Genomic DNA, 24362 nt, shown 5'->3' with positions numbered 1-24362 from the left:
GTAAATGTGCCCGTAGTCTGCCTGTTCCTATAAGCTACTTTAAACGATCATCTTTGATTGTGTTGGCTCGTAGATCATAGAGGAAGCCATTTACCTATCTTTCGGAACAAGAACTACAGTTAAAAACAGCGACCAATTGAGAACAGTAGTTAAGTCCGCGAGTAGAGGGGTGAGCGTGTTTTAGCGGCGACAACAGCACACGGTATGCAGATACGAAGCCGGGGTAAACCGGGAAGCCGTAGTTCACGGACCGTAGTAAGCGTGGTAACTCTAAACAGTCAACGACATTTGAAAGCCGGCCGCGCTCTGGAATTCAGGTAAATTTACCTCTTTTTCGTCTTAAATTTTCATTGACATTTCTCTGCTTATAGATTATTATACGGTTAGAAATGACATGTTTTTGGAGATATCGAGGAATGGTACTTTTAAGTAATTTTGATTTTCATCACTCATAAATTGAACCGAGGAAATTCCATCGATTTATTTACCGGCTGTTAAAAAGTTTTAATGAAATGGGACAAATGGTAATTAGTTGCGAAAATAAGGACAGTTGTGCCAGAGTTACAGTGTTTGCCTTTAATTTCAATTAACTGTACAGCCTGAACGTGGAGATTTTGTTCCTATGTAAATGATGAGATATACGACACACTGGACCGGTTTCTCGATAGTTAACGTCTAAATGGTTAAATTAGGGAATGCTTTAACAAAGTTGATTCAAACATTTGATGAAAAACCCATAATTTACCTTTCTTAGAAATAGTCTTATACTCTTATATATCTTTTATACATTTTTCTTATATATAGAAATCTAACATTTATCAAATATGTGACAATTTCTACTGCAATCAAACATCTTATTTACTCTACGTAATGAAGCTAAGTTTAATTAACTTTCCTCAGTATCTTACATCACCAGTCACGCTCTCGATCCCGCTAGCTAGGCAATAAATCATCAAAAGTCGAGTTACAATTACGTTCTTATCCTACTTCAGAACCCCTCACCTATCCGTTATCCAATTTCCTCTTCGAAATCCCATCGTGAAACCGACAATTAACTACTGTTCATTAGCATACGTACAGTTGACGGAATCGACATAATGAGACAGCGGAGTTAAATGTTAAAAAGTTTGCATATTTTATAATTTGAATGGCGTAAGGGAAAATAAGATGTTTGATTCGCCTAAGATCGTTTCATCCTGTATGGCACCAACATTTCATAAAATATTATATAACACAATTTGGAAAACAGGGTTGAGAATCATAGTGGTGTAAGTTAGGCCATTGCCAGTTTTCATCAAATAATCTTCTGTGTTTATTACCGTAAAAATAGATTACATCTGTTCAAACCGTGGAAACAGAAATGGTAGAGAATAAAGTTACGACTTAATCGGTTCTGAAACCAAAGGGAAGATATGTTTGAGAGTAAAAATGAATTCAAACATTCGGAATTACGACTTAAACCACTATGACATTGAATTTGTCGTATGAAACCTACGCGTTGGGGAACGTGTTGAGGATGTCCCGAAACGTAGTTACAAATTAAGACAGGTCCGCGAGGCTAACTGTAAAAGAGCGAGCGTAACTGTGCGGAGTCGATGTTAACGGAGAAGATCTTCCTGCCGAAGATTTGTTCCGCTATGTCTAGACGTTCTATCCTTTGTTTCCTCGTTGCATTTTTTTACCTTCATTTTATCGCCACGAACAATGTTGCTCGTCGTGCTCTTAACCGTGCAACAGTCGGACAAAAACCCGTTCTACCTCGTATATAGCGTTCTGTTCGACACGGTCCACGAACTTACGGACAGATTTTTCGCGATTAAAAGAACAAGATAAGACAATTTCACGGTGATCTTATTGTTGTATATGTATACGGAAGTCCCATGGTTGTCGAAGTTTGTGCAGTAATTCTTCTTTCTCTTTCTCTTTTAATTATCGCTTTTGCAGAAGAATGACCGTGGTGTAGAACATGATTGATGTTGATGGTGTAGTAATGGGCGGTGATGCTTCAAACGTATATAATACACTTGAGTTGTATCAAGCATGTTTTTACAACTTTGAGTCGGTTCTACGTGTTCTTATGTTATTGTAACGATTAAGTTACCATAAATATAGCAGTTTTCCCAATGGATCCACGCGTCGAGAGAAGCCATATCACGTAAAACATACATTTCCGTATAATGTTGTACAAATAACAGTCTAAGAAGAGTAGACACTCTTTATTACGATCATACATGTATATTGAAAATATAGCGATCGTTGCAACGTTATGAAAAATTATTGCAATGAAAAATTTTGACGGTGGATACGTATCGTTAGCAGATGATTCACAAGTTTCGAATCGTCTGACGGTACTGGTGCGTTGAACTTTCAGTGGTTGGGCGCGTACGCGTGTCGGGTCGAATTCTAGTTCGATTTCGCGGGAGGTTCGATTTCGCTATGGTAAATGTAGTCGAGTGAACAATCGCGCTACCGGATCTACGCGTAGTCCGGAACTCGGCGCATAATGCCGCGGAAACGGGCATTACAGGTCATTCAGAAGTTACGTCTCATAAATTAAAATACATAGAAGAATGGCAATTACATTCTCCTTTTTATTATTTATATTCTATTATTAGAACACGTATCATTTTTCAAAATTTTCCTTGCAATCTACAATTGTTTATGTTATCTTCCTATTGATCATCGACTTTGTCATTTGCATGTCTCATTTTCCTCGTGTTCGGCATTTCAATATCAGGGAACAAATTTGTATCTTCTACATGAAATCATCTCTTTAATTTCAGATAGGCGAATATGCGGCTGCTTCTGTTCCAAATATCTCCGTTACTGTGTCTGTTGACGGAAATCGGCGCGGCTGGGATCGGTAAAGCATGGCAGATCCTGCCATACGCGACCGATTCCTGGAATCACCCATCATGGCCACGGCTCGACTCTTCCGCGTTCGAAGTTCGCAGCGTGAGCGGGGTTGGTCATCTCAATCCCTTGTTTAATTGTTGATTTTTTAAAATCTTTGTTTATTAATTCCAGGTTTTTTACATATTTTTTTTTTACATGATTTTTTTCCAGAATAAACGCTGAATTCTGATTGTAGGGTGGTACAGGCAAAAGTACCGATACGCGACGGTACGACATAGCCATGCATTATTACATTTTTTTTTTTTTTTTTTTTTTTTTTTTAAGATTATTATTGTAACTTAAATTTAAGCCGCTGTTACGCTGTGCTTATGTGCGATATTTTAATTTATGTCGTGAAAGCCTGGACGCAAAAACAGGACAGTTCGTTAGCGTAGGAGGGAACTTCTTCGTTAGACTGAACTCTGTTGATTGACTATTGAAAGCGCAAAGCGTAATAAGTTATAGTAATTCTTTTGCACGAGATTAAATAATTCAAGAGCGTTATTTTTTAGTATTGATTATTTATTTTAAACATTGAAATTTACAATAAACATTTAGAATTTACAACAGAATTTGGCTAATAATTCAGTTGTATGAGAAAAATTTCAAGACAATTATCGATACATAATCCGACATCGCATTTTCTGCATTCTCTTATTTTTCACACAAACAACACATTTTCTTCTCGATAATTAGATGCGACTGTCCTCGAAACAGGTAAACAATTATAACGAGACATTATTGGCATTTGCTTACTGCCGTTACTAAGGAATACATTCATATTTATCTCACATAAATGTAATAGTATTACTTCTACTTGATCGGAAAAATCGACAAACGCGTATATCTGTCCTTAGGCCATGCGGAATACTTGCAAAAAACGCATATATGTGTTCTGAGTCTACACCCATAGCTTTCGCCAGCGCATATACGCGCCCATACATGCGTTAATAAGATAAGAGGAAATAAAAGACAGATTATCGATAAAATACACTAACACATATGTAATACGTGGAGATATTACCACTCAGATTACACATATTATATATTATAAGGGAAGATGTATACCACGTATACATATATGTAGAACGAACATTTCAAACTTGTTTATAACGCGTGCGCACACATACATGCACGCACACGAACAATTTTTCGAACGATAATTATATTAATGATATATATTATGATAACCATTTATATTTTTTAAAATATGTTCTTATGGCATACATATTTATTCCACGCTTCATATCTATCCACATCCGTAACTGTAGGTGACATTGTTTTTTAACAATTTTGCTATTATTTCATAATTCTTTAATTCATATTTCAAAGTCGTAACAGATGTTTCTTTTTTTTCAAGTTTTTCCCACATTGGACTTATTTCTAGCAGCCATGCTTGCTTACAAAGCAATTTTATATCCGCGCAAGAATATTTTTCAGTAGATTTTATTATGTGGTTTACAATATCCATATTCTCTAATAACTGGTTGCTAAGGTATTATTTGAACATATCGAGTCGAGTAACTTCATTTGGTAATGATACGTATATTTTCTTTTCGAGGCATCTGCGTAAAGCTGCATCAATGTCCCTAATAATATATTTACAATAAATATTATTGTTCTGTTATATTAATAATAACGAAGGAATATTCCGAACAACACAATAATTAAGATTAAGATAATGAATAATTATGATATTAAGATATTTTCTACTTAGAAAACATTGAAATAGCGTGATATACATAGCAAGGGCAATTAGTTGCAGCCAAAAGAACTACATTAGAATTTTCGTTAGATACTAATCCATCCAATCTAGAAAGAAGTTCTGATCTGAATCTCTTTGAAGGTTCAGACAATGTACAGTTTACTCCTTTATTTGTGCCTATCCAGTCAATCTCGTCGATAAAAATAATTGTAGGCGAATAATTATAGGCAAGTTCAAATAAAACCTGTTCAATTTAACAAATGTATTTATTATTTATTAAATATTATATTCAAAATTCCTTAAATTCATTGTTTCATCACGAACGTAATATCATTTCGTTTTCCAAACAACTATTCTATTTATATATGATTATTATTATATATGATATATTCCAGAATCTCTTCTTCATAGACAAAGGAAATCAACTTACACGGATATACTTCTCGGAATCACCTCTCCATTTGCTCACCAATGAGCTGGCCGTTATGTTAAAAAAGGTACAGTGGCATTCTGTTGCGACTGCCTTCGCCAACATCGTCTTCCCTATTTCGTAATTGCTTGTATAGCAGAATACCTTTCCAGGGAGAAAATGGGCATTTAAAAAAGATAAGGTACTTGAGGAGATACACAATGGCCTCCTTAATAGCAGATTTACATTCCTCTAGGCCTACGATGTTGTCCCAATATACATTTAATTTTGTCAGTATGATTTCCTGCGACAATACAAAGATGAAATGGCGCATAATCTCCGTATTAATTTCCGTAAATGTTATGTAATTCGTTATTTAAAGCTTTACTGAAATCAGTATTTACAATACGTATATTAATCGAAAATAACTTACGCATGAAATGTCTTCAATAATCTTCCATAATTCCAGATTGTCTATATAAAGCTTCTGAGCCTATTTTGATATCTTTGATTGCGTGGATTGTTCCATTAAGATGTTAAATAGCTCTCCTCTTCTGATGAAGATTCATCGCTTTCATTGGCGAAAATTGGTGTCAATGTTATTGCGAGATTAATATCATCCGTAGCGTCACCCGTCATCTTCTGTTGTACATTCCTCCCTTTCACAGACTCACTTCTCGTTTCTTTGCTAACAGATTTGACACGTTTTACTACTTCTTCGAAGATTGAATGATATTGTAATCGATACGTTGAATACGTTGAGAACGTTGAATAGTGTTAAATAATTTAAATTCTTACACTTTGTTCGCATTTGTCATTTCCCTCGTCTTTATTTCCTTTTCAGTTATTTTCTTGCACAATATAGGATATTTTTGGAATTTCATCTTGTAATAATAATTTTCATATTCTGTAAGAATAATTTCCAAATCGACGTTGTCGCAGACTCGATATTTCCGAGGTAGACGAGCTTCCCGGATTAATACATCGCTAATGTCTACATATCTAAAAAATATAATTTTTAATTCATTGAACAAATTTTATGCTATGAGTACACACTATACGATAATCATCAATTAACTGTTTTATTTCTCGGTAAGACAGACAAAAAGAATGTACTGTCTATTTATTATTATATAAATCCTCGGCGATAATTTTTTGCCTTCTGCTTTTTAATTTCTAATTTTTAAAGTTTGAATTTATATATATTTTCATTTATAACTAGTTAATCTACGTTATCGATTGAGTTATTCTATAACTACTGAGTTACCGATGTCGATTTTCAAATTTTGGTTCCTTCCCCTCTTTCCGCACTAATTTCTATTTCGATTGGTCACCGATACTATTCGAAAAAATTGCAACTAAGAAGATATCTAAATATATACACATAATATAAATATATAAACATAATTTTGTTATCTACTATCTTGATACGTGCAAAGATAAATCTTAATGATATATAATACAGCGTAAATGGTTATAAATAATTAATTATTGACAATAATTATAAGAATTATCGAAAGAAAAAATCATAGATACTATGTGCGAGTGTAAAATATCGCAAAAAATGAACAACAATTGTGAAAAACGCAATATGGCAAATCAATGACAAAACACACTCATGACTGTCATGGAAGTTCCAAAGTCTAAAATCTAGAATATTCCTTACCTCTTTTCGCAAATTATGAGATATCTTATTTGTGGTACCTTGCAGCGATAAATCACCGTTTATTGTAATAGTTTTAAATGTGATAATGATATCCTTGTATTGACTATCGTTTCTCGATAGTTACGAGAATTTTCGTTTATTACTTTGAGACAATCCGTCACTTCCTTTCTCTTATAAAGTTTCCCTTCAACTCCGTTGAAAACTGAGCATCAAACAGGAGACGAACGATTTGTTGTCATGGCAATGTTAGTTCACACGTAAGCAGGGTGCGAATATAATGATGGAATAGTCGAATCCTGTCTACTGTATAGTAAGATGGATGCGACATGGAAATAAAAAGAGAAGGCTGTATATAAGCATTTTCTGTCCTTGTTTAATCAGGCATGCACACTAGTGGACACTGACGGCGCTTGTTTACCGTTGTTACACATTTCCGGTACAAGTACGCGGGCATTAGAGAAGGACGGAACGGTCTCTCTCTTTACCCCTATATCGCGTTTTTAGTTCGCTCACGCGCTCTGTACTTATATCTATTACATTTCCACCATAAGCAGCGGCCGTGCAGTGACTTACAAAAGTTTCGAACTCGCGGACGTTTAATCACGTTCCCTACTCCGAAGGGGTAAGTACAAAGTTGCTCGTCTCAGTACTCTTGTTAGAAGTTTTATCATCTTTTTCATTTCGTGGCTACAAGTTTTTCCAGGAAATTCTTATCGTTTTACAAGGGCTGTGGGACACAGTGACGTCAGCTATCGATCATATACGCGAATTTGTTGTAAATTAATTAGGAGAATATCTGGAGTTCTTTATCGTTGTCAGCTGTAAAATATTAGAATTTTTCATTTATAATTGTCATATTTTCGACTCTTCCGTTGCCAAGACCATCTTGAAAGATTTTTGGTATGTTCCATCACCCTTGTTAAAAGTGTGCCCATTGGTTAGATATATTGATTTTAAAAACCAATACGTATATCAAGTTTATTATCTCACAGAAACAAAGAAATTCGTTTTATTAACGAATTTTCGATGTTTCTTCTCAATTTCCTTTAGTATCGAACGAAGAACATTATTTGATCAAACGTTTCATCGTTCAGATTGTATTTCGTTTAAAAAGATTGAAATTGATATTGAGATAAAATCAAAAAGTATCCGTTGTTCTCGAACATTCTAGTATTCCTTCGCCGCCCGGGAGAAAGACAGGTATGAAGAAAGAAGATATTTTTTTTATTAACTTTTTAATATTGATATTTCGACAAATATTGACGTGTGCAGTGAGAAGATCCAGTGAAATTTTGAATAATATCGTTTTAATAATTTGTGAAACGAATTAGTTTGGTTTTTTCCATTTTTATTAGTTTCCGTCAATGCTGATTGACGCGCCACTCCAGTTTCCATTTCCGTTTCTCGAAATTTTCTACGTCCTTGGTCTTTGGGACTCTTTGCCCAGGTAACTGCATTGCTTCTGGGTACGTCTCACCGTTCGGGTCTCTCGAGCTTTCGGTGTCAGTTGTTACCGTTGAAGGAAGAGAAGCTGGTGACGGATATTATCGAATAAATCGTTTATTCTGGAAAAGTTCGAGTAAGTTCGTTCTGTTTGAATAAATCAAGACATAGATCAATTTTTATCGTATCATCGTGATTCGCCATGTCGTACGTTTGGTTTCGGGATAACATATGTTTTTAATTTGGTACTTTTAATTTGAAATTTTACGTCTATGATCGTGACAGGAAGATACTTTCAGTGAATTATAAATATTTCAAATTATAAATTATAAATATTTGTTATAAATTACAATCATACTACGGGGAAAAGTGAAACATATGTTTTCTTGTGGAACATGTGATAGTAAATTATTCGAAGCATAATAATGCTTAATTAAACATCTATACGGTAACATTTACGGACGAATATTCGGGTAATATTATCGCGTCGCTCTAATCTGGCATTTAATGCTTTGATTGCGGTCTTTGAAATGGCATCGCAGATGCTGGTATAATATCACACGAAAAAGGAAGGACCAGTGGTTAATGTTGCAAGTGCACCAGTGCGTTGCAGCCATCGGGCGTGGCTTTGACGCCGGTGCCGCGGAGAGGCGCAGAACGTGTTCGATCGATCCGCGAACGCAGCCCGTGCTCATACTGCGACAGAGTTCGTTTCAGTTAGTCTCAGTCGCTGTTTGGCCGTCGATAGCGTATAGTCGCGCCGGCCGACGATTATTTTTTCTTTTTTTGTTTCTCGATAATTCTCTCGCAACACTCGTTCTATACGTACACCATCAGTTTATCGCGTGATCATTGTTACCGCTTCCCCTACTTTGTCACGTCCTTCAAAGAAGATTTTCCTTCAGTTTTTTGTTGTTTGGGGAAAATTCATCGCTCGGACACATGGATTTATCGACACGACGGTTTATCGAGGCATCAGCGTGATGTACTTTTCAAGTTTCATATTTTCTCTATGATACTTTCTAAGGAGAATTTAGAATTCGAACGATATCAATTTCCAGGAAATATAGGTCTTTATGAGACCATAGGTTAGGTTAGGACCATAGGATAGGTTTGAATTTAATTAACTCTCTTATAATTGGTATTTCAATTTTTTAATTCCTTAAATTTAGCTTTCTTTATGCTGTTAGATGATGTAACGCGGGCATTTTATGATATATCGAATATATTCGTATATATTTTACTTTATACATTCGATAAATTTCCTTGGTTGGCCGGCCTGCAACCCACATACGGCACTTAATAAAAATTTGTTTCGTTAGAGGTCGGTGTTTGTTCGTCTTCGTCATAAAAATGTCATGACGTCATATCATATCACAAGGGTTCTTCTGAAAGCTAGATATTCGATAACAAGATTAATGGTTTTCGGTAGCTTGTAATGTCAAGCTTTGAACTGGCGGGATCGCTTTGCTGTCAAATCGCCATTCAGCAGCGACCATATTCTTTAACTACGTTCAAGACCTATATCACGCTACAGAAACCATCAAAGGAGGATAATTGCAAGTTAGTTGCCTCTTAGAAACGAGACAGTTGGTTGTTACTTGTTATCCGTAGTTGGTAGTTGTTCTCCTTAGTCGCCACATATTATAGAGACGACATTCATAGTCACCAGTTGCCTTCGCTAATAGTTTCTTGTTGTCTGTAGTTAGTTCTCGTCATCGCTATGTATTCCATCAATCACGTAAAATTTAACATATAGGATTTTATTCTTTTTTATTCTTTCTGTAGGAAGATTCTTTAAGTAATATGAATTTAAGTAACTATTTTATGATACAATAAAGTGGAAAAACGATTATTTTATGTAACGTAATTTTTTAAAGAACTTCGAATTTAAAGGATTCAGATAGATATCTTAAACGTAATTAAACCCTCCATATCGTAACAAATTGAAAGAAATTGCGCAAGAAAGTTAATACACTTAATGCATAAAACATATATTTAAAATCCAAATGTAGGCGTTGACGCGTGCGTGCTACATGTTCGAAACGTTCGTTACATCCGCGATAAAATTTGTAACGACGAAGAAGCTTAACATATGGTGTGCTTCAAGACGACAGTAAAAAGTGTTGTCGTATTTTTCGAAATTTCTTCCATTCTTAATAAAAATATATTGTATAAATATAGTAGGATTTTTCAAATTTAAATAGTTATAATGATTTGAAACTTTACAATCGTACGGTTCTGTTTTATCCTTTGAATATACCTGTCATTTTCATATCTCCTTTTAACTAAACTAAATATTTGGAAATCCTATAATTTGTACACTTCTATTTGTGAATAAGATCGATGAAATTAAAGCGTAACTATGCTTTCAATAATGGCTTCGATGTATTGCTCACCATTATGGCGGATTAACGTCTCTAAGTGATCGACCTTAATCACTAAATGGCAGCCGCGATTCAGTGGTAGAGCCTTACACATGACGGACATTGCAAGCGCTTGTAAGACGTCTATCGTGAAACGTTTCCAATAGCATCGATTACGACGACGGTGAAATCCGAATAGAAATATATATCGCGTATCGCTTCAGCCTGACATGTCTTAAAATAGAATCACAATTTTTCGTTCTTAAAAAAAAAAAAAGAAAAAAAGAAAAAAAAGTCTATAAAAATTATATGCAAATAAAATAGATAAATGGATAAATGGTTGTACAAATTTATAAAACAGATATTACAAATATACGTAAATAAATTATATATTTATAAATTGTTTGTTTAAATATCTGTTTGTTTAAATAAATAAAAGGGATATTTACGACTTACAATGAACGTAGTCCTGTTTTTAGTTTTAAACAAAGCAAAAATGGATAACAACTTTTTAAAATGTAAAACTCAACGCAACAGTGGTTTTTTTTAATTAATCAATAACGTTCAAAGTTAATTAATTTAGAGTTGTTTGTACATTTTGTATGCTCGCCGTATTTTAACGTTTGATGTGTAACGTTTGATGTAGTACTTGATGCCCGAAAAATCGAAAAATAATTAAATTTGATCGTTTCGTCGAATTTACAAGTGTGTATATTCGTGTGAAATCCTATGTGCTTGTGTATGCTGATGTGAAAGGCGGTAATATATTTTTCTTTTTTCGATTATTGTTGTCAACTTTTGTGTGGAATAAATCAATTCCGTGAATAGAAGTGCAATCAATACAGCTTACTATGAAATGATAGCACAACAACAGTACATATCGCCATTGACGTCAGCTTCACAAAATTTCTCGAGTATCGAGGTCGTCCATTTGGGTTAAGAATTTATTTCCAAAATGCCACAAGCACGAATATCTTATGGAAATCCACTGTATTTCCACTGTAATTTTTAATAATCAGATTCCATATTGTATGCTACGATTCGAGGAAAATCCGCAGCTAATTATTATCTTTGCTGCCTTTAAATACCATAAATAGTCGTCCGTAAATTTTAAAAGATTTTCTGTGCCATACTTATATTGTGTATTTTAGTCTTAAGCTGCGGGTCGTGTTCAATTAATCGAAAGTGATGAAACTGTAATGGGTCACGATAGTCAAATATTAAAAATGGTCTCGTTGGCTACATTTAAAATCTTTACGAGATATATATGCATAGTACGTTGCTACTAGCAACGGGTAGCGATGAGCAATAGAGAACAGTACCTTCCTTATCTCGTCGTGATTATGTACATACCAGTAATGCACAGTACTCGTACTGAATATCTTACAACATCTACATAGATTTTCAGATTTGTTTCGAATATTACCAGCATAACCATGATAGTAGAATTCTGTTACAGTATTAATTCTATAGTGCCGTTATGCATAATACAGCCCTAAAATGTTTCTACAAATATACGAATATTTTCGTCAGCTACTATATTCCAACCATGGCTTATTATGAAAGGAAATATATAACGAAATTACTTGTTTTTTTAGACTAAATTAGTTTAATTTGAATAATTTTAGTAATTGTGTAGGATCGAACAACAACTTATCATTAGCTTCACTCGAGACTTGATTGCACGTAGCAACGTAATTGCGTTGGAACTGAGGATAGAAAACAATGTCAACCGTTAGACGCGTCTGGCGAATGTGTAACGCGTGAATAATAGATGGCGGCAATCACGTGAACCCTACTTATAGCTGTTTCGGCTTATATCGTAGCATTCAACCTAGGGTATAACGATAGGGATCATTAGAAGTTCAAAGGCCGGCTGATCAGCCTCATTTTGTTCCATTTTTTAGTCAAGCGATGAATCGACAAATTGTACAAATTTCGATGGTTATCACAGTTCTCTGGGAATTTTGAAGCGCGGTTCATCGAATTTATTCGGATTGACTACAGACTCTTTTACGAGCAGCTTGAAACTCGATCTAGTTTCGAGAAAATGAAAAATTCGTTTTATCTCTTTGCTTCCCTGTTCCTTCCTTCCTCTTTTTTTTTGCTTTTTACATTGCGTTAAGACCGGCTAAATAATATTGATTGCCATGGACGTTGGCTGGTTCAAAATCACTGACATCGACGATAACAAAAGTAAGTTTGATGATCATTTATCTGAGCCGGTGTTATTCGACTTGAGCTCTGCACATTTGTTAATATTATTCTAGTAGGGATGAGATACTACAAATTTTAAATAACTTCGATTAAAATTATATTATAAAAATTATATTACATTAACGTTTAGAAGTCAATAAAGTGGAAAGAATTACGCGAGATAATGTAAATATAAATTACATTACAAGGAAACAATACGGCTAGGTAATTTGAAACATTCTGGCTAAAATTGCTTTCTTTCAAAGTTAGGACGTACAGTATTTACAAAGCAGATTAAGTATCAAATGGGGTACTTAAGAAAATTCATGTTATCATTCTTTAGTAAACATTTTCAGGTTATAGCCTTCTGCAAAAGCTGCTTTTCGTTACGTTAACGTATTCATTATTAATATTAATCATATTGTTCTTATCTCCTAGGGGCATAACAATCCATTTTTATATTGTGTTAAAGCTAAATTTCTATTATATTTTCGCAAAATTTTCTTTCGTTTTATAGAGAAATGATAGATACACAGCACTTTTTGTTTTATGTTATTTTATATTAAATTGGAGAAAGGTGGATCGCACATAATTGAATAAAATAATATAATGCAAAAAATATCGTACATCTATCATTTCTTTATAAACCGAAAGAAACTTTTGGAACAACCTAATATTTCTCTCCAACGACACTTCTACGATGTTAAAATATTTGATAAAAATATTTGATAAAAATATTAAGAAATTCTAATATTGATTTAAACGTATCGATTTATTTACTTTTCGCTGTCAGAAATTGTTAATTATGATTTCCACTTCAAAGCGTATTTCATATTATGAGGATAAATGATCAAATTCATCTCTAATATACACGTTAGAGAGTCATTTATAGCTGCAATCCTGTTTACCGCTCATATTCCTGGAACTCGATAATTCACTAGGCGATTGCTTTAACCGTGCAGAATACATCCATAAATAATTAATCGCTATTAATATTCCATCGACTTTTGAAAATCCCTGATGTGATCTATTTCACGTGATGAGAATACGTGTAAAGTGAGGTTATTGCTTGATTATCTTTAGTCGAATAAATCGAGTGATTCAAATTATAATGCGGAAGAAAGTCAAAACTATGTATATTATTTTTTTCAATTTTTATGTATCATTTGACGGAAGGAAATTTGGTAAGTAAGGTTCACCTTCTTTAATGTCAATGACTTTGAGATATGTTATTAAGCTCCAAATTCTAAGCAATCTTCTATATATATATATAACATGCGTATAATAGCCAAAGTTCAACTCCCAAGTATACGCAAAGCTTTTATTTTCAATTTATGCGATACCACTATGTTTCATGAATTTATTTGCTAACGGTATTGAAACAAATAACAAGCAGAGGACGAACTATCCGTGAACTGTCTTGCCAACGAGTACGCTTCCAATATTTTCTGTTTGAGAAAACACACTTGCTGCTGTTGCAACTCCAAATATTTTTACAGCCGACGCTTTTGCCATGAATCATCGGCTAACATATAAAATAGAGAAAAGCCATAGTTGATTTTAATGGAAATTTAGAAAACCTGAAACTCGATATAGAAGGGAAAAATAAAGGAAAGGAAGGGAGAGATAATTGGAAGCTTGGGGCCAGGTTTAATTCACTGAAACCGGGCTGGTTGTGTCATCACGAAACAGAATTGCCAGTACGTCATTTCTGTGCTCCCGTCCTCGTAAAAACGGTTTCACTCGTTAAGAAAAAACGAATAGGCGGTGAAGGGAGAAAAAAGCAGACAGAGAGCGCTTTTAAAAAGCTGACGAAGCGTGCGTTGCCACAACGAGACACACGGTGCTATTTGTCGTTTTAAATTGCGCCGCAACTTGTTTTCGAGATCTTTGCTAGAGACACGTGAAAACACGTTGGAAGTATATTTCTTGTTTTTGTGGAATTTAGCTGGAAAATAAAAAATAACGTAAAACATGTACTTACGACTTACAGAGTAATTGAATGTATACACTATAATAACCAGCGATTTAAGGCTTTAAAAGGTCGAAAAAAAAGAAAAGAAAAGAAGAAAGATAATATGTTGTGGCAGTCTAACTCGATCTAAGGAAATAGAGAGGGAGGGGGGGCAAAGCTTGTTAATCTGGAAAGAATACAAGCATCAATTTCAAGCACTTATAGAGAATCAAGCGGGCTTGTTAAGGTCGTAAGTTGGACAATTATCCCGTGTTAGGTTCAATCAGCTTAGTCCTACACAAAATTGATCGAATCATGTGAAAACAAATGTATTCTGATTTTTGTCGCAGATATTTCTGGTCTACGCACTCCAGTGCCCGCACAACTGATATTGAAACGCCTGATTTTCCCATATTCTACAGCGACAACATTACCTGATTTTTTACAACCATGAAGGACTCGAAAATACTTGCAATCCTCATCTGTTTGCAAATTATTTTCGTCACTTTCGTCCCGTCAGGGGCTGGTAAGTTGATACTGATTAATTATACCATCGAAATTCTATATAATGGCTACAAAAAATATTTGCATCATTACCCTCATTTCCTAACGAAGCGCGTTTTTTACCAAGTTTTATATTTCATTTCATAGTATCAAATCTCTGTAGTTACACGAAAGTATTAAATGATAGGAAACTTGATATACACGAATTTAATTAATTAATAAGTTAGTCGATATACAGCCATTATTATTTCATGTGAAATATTACAACGTCAAAAACTTAACGTTCTTGTACGTACAGTATTAATCACAAATTGTAAGAATGTTTACTGATAAGCAAAATAGATAATATGGAAAACGCAGACCTATGGAAAGAGAATTCCTGACATTAGACAGGAATACGCGATTGCACGAAATATTTTATGGTATGTCTGACATGGAGAATATATGCGGCGAAGTACGAAAAATTCATCCTGAGATATGTATACGACCTACGCGGTACGGGACGTGTTATAAATGGTTTCCGCCACTCAGCTGTATTTCAATTTGTGAACACGATCGAACAAATGACGCGACAATTATTAATTGCCGTCTCTGCCTTAGTAACGATTCGCGTTGGAACGAGGTCGAATCGTTCCGATTCCACGCGCGATTAACAAATAATTACAGTGGACATCAATTACTTGGATGACCTTCGTCATTTCAGCGTAGCATCGATGACATCCGGTAATTGGACTCAAAACGATTTGCTTAAAACGATTAATTTGATCAAACCAACCAATTATTTCAATTAATACAATCTGAACTTTAAATTCGCACGTCTTGTATATACACACCGGGCTCGAGAAAAGTTTTCATTCGTTCGAGTAGAACCTTCGTAGTTCTTGAGGACGCGTGTCGCTTCTCGGTGCTTTAATTCAACGGTGCTTTAATCTCATCGACGAAGCATCGATGCAACGAAGAAGCATCGTGATAGCCGCAATGCGGATCCGTTCGACAAAAATTTCCTGGTACGGTCGTTTTCGTAATGTTATTAACCGTTTTAGTGTCGGATGTTTCAAGACTCCGTATCGGTTTGTGCTATGCAGCGCGATAGAGCTTCGTTTATTTATTTGCGAGGAGTACCGATCGACGCGATCGCGCTGCCCTTTTTCATCCTGTTTTTTTTCATCGAAATATACCGTTCGACGTGCTCGCGCTTCATTTCATCGGTTATACTGGAAGCGTTACAACAAACACTCAAAAGTTTGCGAAATATTTATGCTCTGCGTTTCGTTTGCGCGATAACATTCTATAATGCAGTATTTGGTTTTCCGATTCAAGAGGTAATTTTTTATATTGGTTTTTTTATTTGGTTTATGATTATTTGAAAAACAAGTAATTACGAGAGGAAACTCTGATATGACTCACGACGAGCACGCTTGAGCGCGTTGCGAATTAATGATCGTGACCATACGTCGTGGCACAATTTACCACGGTACGCGAATTGAGCGATCACGCTGCGTGGTGTTAAAACGGTTAGCGTAACTGCGCGTACGATTGTCGAGGGGCAAAGATATTGACGTTGGTAATCGTTTTCAGTGGCTTTAGAAGAAAACTGTACTGATTTCGAAGGACAAGTTATCTCAAATGGGCTGCTGTATGTGCCGGGACCTTCGGTTTGCAGCCTTTGCGTCTGCTACCATTCGGAGCCAAAATGGTGCAAGGCTATCTTCTGTTCACCTCCTTTTGTAAGTATATGCTCATTCTAAAAGCAACCAGCTTAGCACAACCATGCGAAACTAAAGTACACCGTTAACGCTTGCATGCTGGTCGTTAAAACACATGCTGCGCGAATAGGGTACACAGCGATTCATTTAACTCGCCTTGAATTAGTTTTAGAAAGACAAACATGGACAGGGATAATTTTTGTCACGAGCCGTTTAATTTATTCGTTCATTAGAACGAATTAATTTACACCTGCTGAGATCGCGATTGATGCGACAAATTCGAAATCTTGTTCCATATAAATATTTTTAAACAAGCACGTCGTAAGCTTTGTATATTTTTTAATCGCAACGAAACTGTTCAGAGAAATGCTGAAATTATTAATTAGAAAAGGAGATTTCTACGCATCGTTGTAAAAGTGTCAGGGAAAATATTCGTGAAACAGTTACGTTGTTACAAGTTCTACAAGAAGAAATATTGAAAATCACGTTCCACTTATTCAGTTGCACGTGTAAAAGGTATCTTGCGTTCGCGCAAAAAATCTCTGAAGGATACATGCTTTATAATAATTGGAGTGTCGAAGTTGTTACGCGGATCGGCGTACACGTACCTTTTAATGAAACTAGGTTACCCATTCGTTATTCGTTCCTAATTTTCAGCTTCATGATTTTTACGCAATAAAATTTTATACACCTGTTCGGTTTATAAATGATTCAATTCAAATTTAACAGAATTAAAGTTGAAATAATCATTTGTACTTCATTAAAAGGTTCTTTCAGCATCTCGTTTTAATATTTTTATTGGTAATATTTTGTTGATCGTTATATTTAAATGGAGTTTTTCAAAGGAGAGACATTTTAAGGTAGGAAATGGACATACATTTATAATAAGAATTCAGAAGAAAGAATATTTCATACAGAAAGAAATATTCCGTATGTATAAATAACTACGCTATGAATTTTATATGTATCGGATATTCCTTCTGGTTAATGTATCTGATGTTTTTTCACGCGAGGTAGCGTATATTTGCATCTATATGTCTCTTCGTTTCTCAGTAGTAAAACTTAGCATTCATGCGGCTGATAAGTAGTTACGCACTGACAACGAGAAACATAAAATGAGTAAGAAGCATGAGACATTCTATAGGAAAAATAAACTTGTTTTTATCTTTCATTGCATATTCGTCAGAATATTGTTAATAAATATTTAAGTTAAGATTTCAGTTGAAATAAATACATAGGATTAGACATTTATTTGTCGGAGATGAAAGAACACCGGAACCTTCCCTTCGGAACTTTGGGAAGACCCCTAGTACTGTAATTTAGATTTCACCATAGCCGAATTAAGAAACTGTTGTCATTCAATTCGACTGTACTTATTTGAGATTTATGATAGTGAGCTCGGGCTCGAGGCGACAACCAGTCGCCGAACGTAGTCGCGGTCAAGGGATGAACGTTTTGTCTAACAAAGGCATGAAGTAACTCTATAGCTCTCCTTAAAAGAAATACTTAGGACGGGGCACGACGGTAAGCATTTCAACGATTTCTGTCCCGTGGCTCGCCACACGCAGACTCTATTCTTTGAGTAAGATGATTACCAGATGTCGACGCGTCTCCACAGTACATGTTCAGCTAGCCCGAGGACCCGCTATAAATCTTAAGATTTGTTTAACTAAAGTCCTTCAAACCGACAAACAGTCCTCGTCCCAACTACGAGAAAATAGGAGAAATCTATTTTTCTCACGAACGACGCTTCCTCTTCTCGAACTCTCTCTTAAGGGGGGTTAGCACGCTTCCCTAACCACCAACATGGAAATTGGCCAATTAACAGTAACGCCAATTTCCCTCACTTTCCGAATGAAGGCTTTTCTCCACGAATCCGATGATTTCGTGCCCTTAGGCACACCCATCATGGTTTTCCTCGACAGCGTTACCGTGATGGAGAACCACTCTCCCGTACGATCTCAAAGACGATTCAAGTAACTCTCAGATACGTAGTGATTGCCCCATGCATTAACATTGAGTACAACTTAGACGTTGAAGAAAAGTAGAGTTCGTCATCCCCTTGACCGCGGATTCGTTAGTGAGCCTAGGATCATTGTCATTAGCTTCTCGAGTATCTAATTATCGCGATTACTTGTCCAATTTCATCATAGTCATATTTGCACTAGTAAATATCTCCTCTATTGCATAATGATCACGTCTAGCGCCAATAGGGATTCGTTTCACGCCCTTAACCCTAACTCAAATCTTAACGTCAACCCGACATATTTATATATGTATCTATGAACGCATTTGACATAAAATTTTGATAACGACTAAAATTATATATTCTGATATTAAATTAATTTAATGAGAATAAAAAACTAATTTTTTTAAACAAGATTTTGTATAAAGTTATATTTATTAGGAAAAGTTCGTCCATCCCTTTATAATATGATAGGATTAGACTCATAGCTGTGTAAATCATTTCATGGAATAGTATATGTGTGCGTGTGTGTTCTAAGTTTTTACTATAAAAATGCTAAATGTACTAGGAAACGTTTTTAAAAATTCATACATTTTTCTTCATCAAACATATCAATCGTTATATTGAAAAGTTAATTATCTTTTATTTGTTTCGAGCTGCACATTGATTGAGACATTCGTGTTGGTTATAATTGCGAATTTAACGCAACGAAGTTGTTTGAATCCCTTGCAAGCATGTAAATATATCTTCGAATTAATTGGTCAATTACTTGAGGTTGGAATTGAAAGAAAGGGAAAGGTGGAGGAGAAGTCTTGCGTTTGAATGCGGGACACTTTTAAAGCCCACAGTTCGCTGAAATTGCCAGAGAATTCAATTAAATGGCAAATTAAACCATTGAACTGAATCTGTTTCCAATCGCGAGCTTAGAAATTCTATCCTTTGAATTTTTATATCAGTCAACTTTCTTTTTGTACGTACGGTAACGAATATAATTCATGAATTAATGAAGTATGTAATTGGATGAAAGTTCTTCTCCCTGGATTCAGTTTAGACTAAGAAAAATTATATAATAACGAAATTATCAACTTAAAATTGATAGAGTGTATAGTTTTTTTTTCTTTTTTGCGTGAGGAGGGAAAAATGCTGTTACGCATACCCAGTGATCCGCATCACTGGGTTATGTGGGACTCGGGCCGATGTTGTTGCCATACCCACTAAAAACCCCTCCTCCTTTTTCCTTTGCTTCGAGGACAGACAACCCCGGTAAAACCTGTCGGCAGTCATCAGGGTTGTCCTTTCATGCCCCGTTGTATCTTCTTCTTCAGGCAGTTATTCTGTATATTCTGTATTGCTCTCGTCATCTTCTCAGCTAGTTCAGAATACTGGGCTGATCTCCTTCTGTGGTTCTTTGTTGTCTTGTATCTCTGCCTTCACTGCTCCGCGTAGTTGTTGTTGCTCTCGTTCTCCTCCTTGCTTCCATCAAGGCCTTCGCTGTCACCCTCCTGTGAGACATGACGGTCTTGCGAAATTGCCTGAATTTATCTCAGCTCTCGTTCTTGGCGGTCACCGTGGCGATCAGATTGTCCACGTCTATGTTCTCGCCAAGAGCGTTCTCCAGCTCAATCCTTCTGTCCGTTCACTTCGGGCACGTGAAGTCGGGAACGTCAACCGTTTCCAGTGCAAATTCAATTTTGAATCGCAATTTCCATGTTTGCGTGGCAAAAACTGCTTCCCAATCAAAAACTCTGTCCACTCCGCACGCTCCACACGCTCTGCCCACTCTACCTTTTCCCGTTCTTCGGAACAGGTATCCCGAAACCCCCGTGATCAAGGTCACGCAGCCTTTTCACGTAAACTGTCCACTTAAAGGACCCAACGGTACATTGTTTACAGTTCGGCCGATACCTTAGGCCTTCTGGCCCCGGTACTACATAAATATTTGAATAAATATTGCGAATTTCATATTGCTAAAAGATTTATACTATTTGTTCGTAAATAATCGTCGGATCTATATTTAAGTGGAAACTGCTGCATTAGATCTCTTTTCTTACTTAAAATTATTTGGATTGGTAACTTGGATGTAACATGTAATTTATTCTTCTTTTATAAATAGTGTACAGAAGACACCAATTCAGAGAAATGGAAGGAAAGTCTAAAAGCAAAGAAAATCTACAGGAAGATAAAACGTTCGAGCCTTGCCAGGCTATATAAGATGCTAAGTAATCTTCCTAGTCTTGCAGTTCTTTCTATTTTGATCAATAATTATTGGTATATGTTAGGAATGCAATTAGAATTTTTGTCCTCAAGCAAAGTATAATTTCAATTTTGTATGTAAACCAAAATATTAAATATCAAATAACCATCAAATAAAATTATATTGTATGGACTACTGTTTCTTTAAATATTTAAATATTTGATAAATATTGTTTATTTAAATATTTTAAATTGCATGAAAAAAAAATGATGCAAATAAATCATAGGGCATTTTAACTAAAGAGACCAATATCTATTTAACAGTGATTAAATCGTCACCGTTTAACGCTCTATCTCTTTTATTAACTGTGCCTTGTTAAGCTACTGAGGATTACAGAGGATGCGTTTTTTTGATAAACAAACGTTCTGACAAATACGGCAGCAAAATCAGATATGTAGATTCTTACAACAGCAGTTATATTGTAGGAATTCCGTTTTTCAGAAGCTTTATTTGTGAAACGACAATTCGCCAGAGTACGGATTCACTGTAGTTATAGCTGTAGGATCTCTATCTAGTTGACAGATCTGCTTTACGTAAAGAATTCCTGTCTCTTGTTCTACTTTATCGCGATTCTCTCCTCACCTTATACGCTTTGTCGAGGAAAGTAATATCGCTACATATCTCGGCTCCGGTTACAATAATTAGTTTCCGCCTAAACTGCTAGAACCACGTAGCACGCACTCTACTCTCGTTTATTAAACATTCAGGCCATCTGATCGCATGCGACGAGTTTTATGTTAATCCCGACCAATTACAATATCTTTCTCTCGTTTACAAGGGACGACGAGACTAGCAGTTGCGTGCTTTCCAAAGCAAAAGCCGCGATATCTGCATGATAACCTAACCTCAACCGATTTTGTTGTACTATTCTTAAGTGGACTTCGTTTGTACCACTTTCGTAACAAAAATAGAATATCTAGAACACAGCATTCCGTTCTGCGATATTGTCAATTTCTAACATCTGAAACATCAGAGATAATTTTTTCCCTACAGTTGTAAATTTGTGTGAAAAATTACGAACGTAACGGTGTTTGGCGCATGTACAGTTCCCCCTCCCCCTCGCCCCTCCAACCATCATTTGCGTAGACATGCTAGAAAGATCCACTTTTCCACGGTGAAACTGTGTGTATTGTAATTTCATTTTGACAATGGTCCAACATCCTACTATGCATAAGTTTAATATCAATATAAGCAGGTTTCATGCCAAGTATTACATCTAACGTATAAGCACTAACCCTGGTTTTAAATACCTTATAGTAACACTGAAAAGATTATTCAGTAGGATGTCTGGCTCAACATCAATATTTTACTTAGAAGAGAATACGTCGAGAGCATGTTGGTGGATGGAATGGGAGATGAATGAAGGCTTACTTCTGTAAAATACATAAAATGGTAGTCGGAATGAATTTTGGCGCTTGGGGACAGAAAAAGAGCTGACTGATACTGTCATACACCTGAATTTATAAAATTTTGAAAATCGATGTAACCTTTGAACTTTATCGTATTCTGTTTCATAGCACAAATTATTCTTCCCGAAATGTACGTTTAGTGTTATAATATATTTGACCAATGGTTCTCAAATACTAGTTTTGCTGAAGCAATGGTGGAATTGGAGCAATTCTTTCTTCTTTTATTCTTTGAATGACCTGGATTTTCGAGTAGTCTAGTGACGATTGATCCGTACAATTAATCGATTTCTTCTTATTACAGAGCTGCAAGAGATTCCGCGTTGGACGCCGATGTTGCGAGTTCGAATGCCTGGATGAGGTTGGCACTGAGTATTGGTCCGGATCTGATGTGGTTATCGTCGATGGTTCACCTAAACTTGAAAAACATAGTGTATTGTGGACGCTGAGCTTAGTGATGGCAATTGTAATATTTTAATTTCTCAATAAAGATTCCGATGGCGCCGTTGACAAAATTCGTACCTTATAAACGTCGACGATTAGCTTCAGCCACCGGGAAAAGAAGTAGTGTACAATGTAGTGTGTTAACGAAGAATCATTTGTAACTGAATAATTATACCTTGAGAAGATTATACCTGAGTAATTATATTTATTCTTATTTTCTTCCCCTTTATTTCATTTGAATAGATTTTTGTATTCAAAGAGCGAGGTATGATTATTTCAGACGGGTTAATTTGTTTTTATATATGTCAAAAGAATGAAAGGAGATGACGATGAATCGGTGACAGGTAGAAAATTGTAATCTGTTGTATTTCCATGGTACTGTATACTTGACTATATTTTGTTCAATATTATTCATATTCTATCATGTAATTTGGGAATATACATACATATACATATATGAAAATATAGTGGTATACTTATCCCCTAATCTTTGTGATTTCTATGAAACTTTTATGATTCATTGTCACTTGTATGAAAGATGGAAATATAAAAAATTGATAAAATTATTAATAATATTTACAAAGAAAAAGTGAGCTGTTGGATATACAGGGTGGTTGGTAACTGGTAAAAAAAAGAAGTCGAAAATATACAAATTTTTCATTTGAGGCTTTGTTTTCGAGAAAATCGACTTTGAATTTTCGCTCGGTACGCGTGCACTTTATCACGTTTCGTTATAACGGATTTTATTGTAGATTGTGTTTCGATTGACGTTATGTTGATAAACCGTTCCAATATGTTGCAACGCGTTGCAGGCATACCGATCAAAAATTCAAAGTCGATTTTCTCGAAAATAAAGTCTCAAACGAAAAATTTTTATTCTATATTTTCGACTTCTTTTTTCGAGTAGAATCACCAATTTTCCGCCTGTACTATCAATTACCAACCGGCCTGTATGACAAAATTCTATTTAAAACACGAAACTCGCCACGAGTGGCTATTTTGTTTACGAAATTAAACGAATTTAATAAATGAAATGGCAAGGAAGGAACTACAAGTGACCGTCAAACTATTTTTATGCTTGAAAAGTAATTCGCAAAGTAATATAATATAATACTACCGATTTGTGTCTCTTTCAGAATTTTTTCTTAATCTCTTGTTTTTTTCCCTTCAAATTTATTATTTATTATTTATTCGGTGTCACGAAAACCGATTAAATATTAAATATCTTAAATATAGATTGAAATGAAAGCTTGTCAGTTCTCGTTCAATTGTCACTTCAAAGTTGTTAGTTCAAAGGTTCTCGTACATCATAAAGCAAGGGACCAAATCTTTAACTTATTACAAATTAAACCTTTTATTGTAATTACGAAAATTATGAAAGTCCCAAGCGAAACAAGTAGGGAACATGAACTGCTCAACGAACCAAAGAACGGCTCAGTGACAAAATT

General features: G+C 35.3%; 4 long non-coding RNA genes across 5 annotated transcripts; 3 read left to right on the top strand and 1 right to left on the bottom strand.

The window, feature by feature from the left end:
- Nucleotides 1-6: 6 nt before the first annotated feature.
- Nucleotides 7-5103, top strand: LOC126928322 (uncharacterized). 2 transcript variants are annotated; one of them, XR_007716536.1, is made up of 4 exons: nucleotides 7-317; nucleotides 2784-2964; nucleotides 3067-4162; nucleotides 4742-5103. It is a non-coding gene; the product is annotated as an uncharacterized LOC126928322 (long non-coding RNA). The 2 variants fall into 2 exon arrangements; XR_007716537.1 differs by having other exon boundaries at nucleotides 2784-4162.
- Nucleotides 5104-5165: 62 nt separating this feature from the next.
- LOC126928320 (uncharacterized) lies at nucleotides 5166-5811 on the top strand. Its single transcript, XR_007716534.1, has 2 exons — nucleotides 5166-5362; nucleotides 5479-5811. It is a non-coding gene; the product is annotated as an uncharacterized LOC126928320 (long non-coding RNA).
- Nucleotides 5538-5905, bottom strand: LOC126928321 (uncharacterized). Its single transcript, XR_007716535.1, has 2 exons — nucleotides 5808-5905; nucleotides 5538-5697 (listed from the first exon to the last, which is right to left on the bottom strand). It is a non-coding gene; the product is annotated as an uncharacterized LOC126928321 (long non-coding RNA).
- A 10184-nt stretch (nucleotides 5906-16089) lies between these two features.
- On the top strand, nucleotides 16090-23401 carry LOC126928324 (uncharacterized). The gene is made up of 2 exons (XR_007716538.1): nucleotides 16090-16865; nucleotides 22775-23401. It is a non-coding gene; the product is annotated as an uncharacterized LOC126928324 (long non-coding RNA).
- The last annotated feature ends 961 nt before the right edge of the window (nucleotides 23402-24362 follow it).

Source organism: Bombus affinis, unplaced genomic scaffold (genome assembly GCF_024516045.1).
Source record: "Bombus affinis isolate iyBomAffi1 unplaced genomic scaffold, iyBomAffi1.2 ctg00000841.1, whole genome shotgun sequence".
NCBI lineage: Eukaryota > Metazoa > Arthropoda > Insecta > Hymenoptera > Apidae > Bombus > Bombus affinis.
Note: the sequence above shows the minus strand (reverse complement) of the source record. Positions and strands in the feature narration are given on the sequence as shown.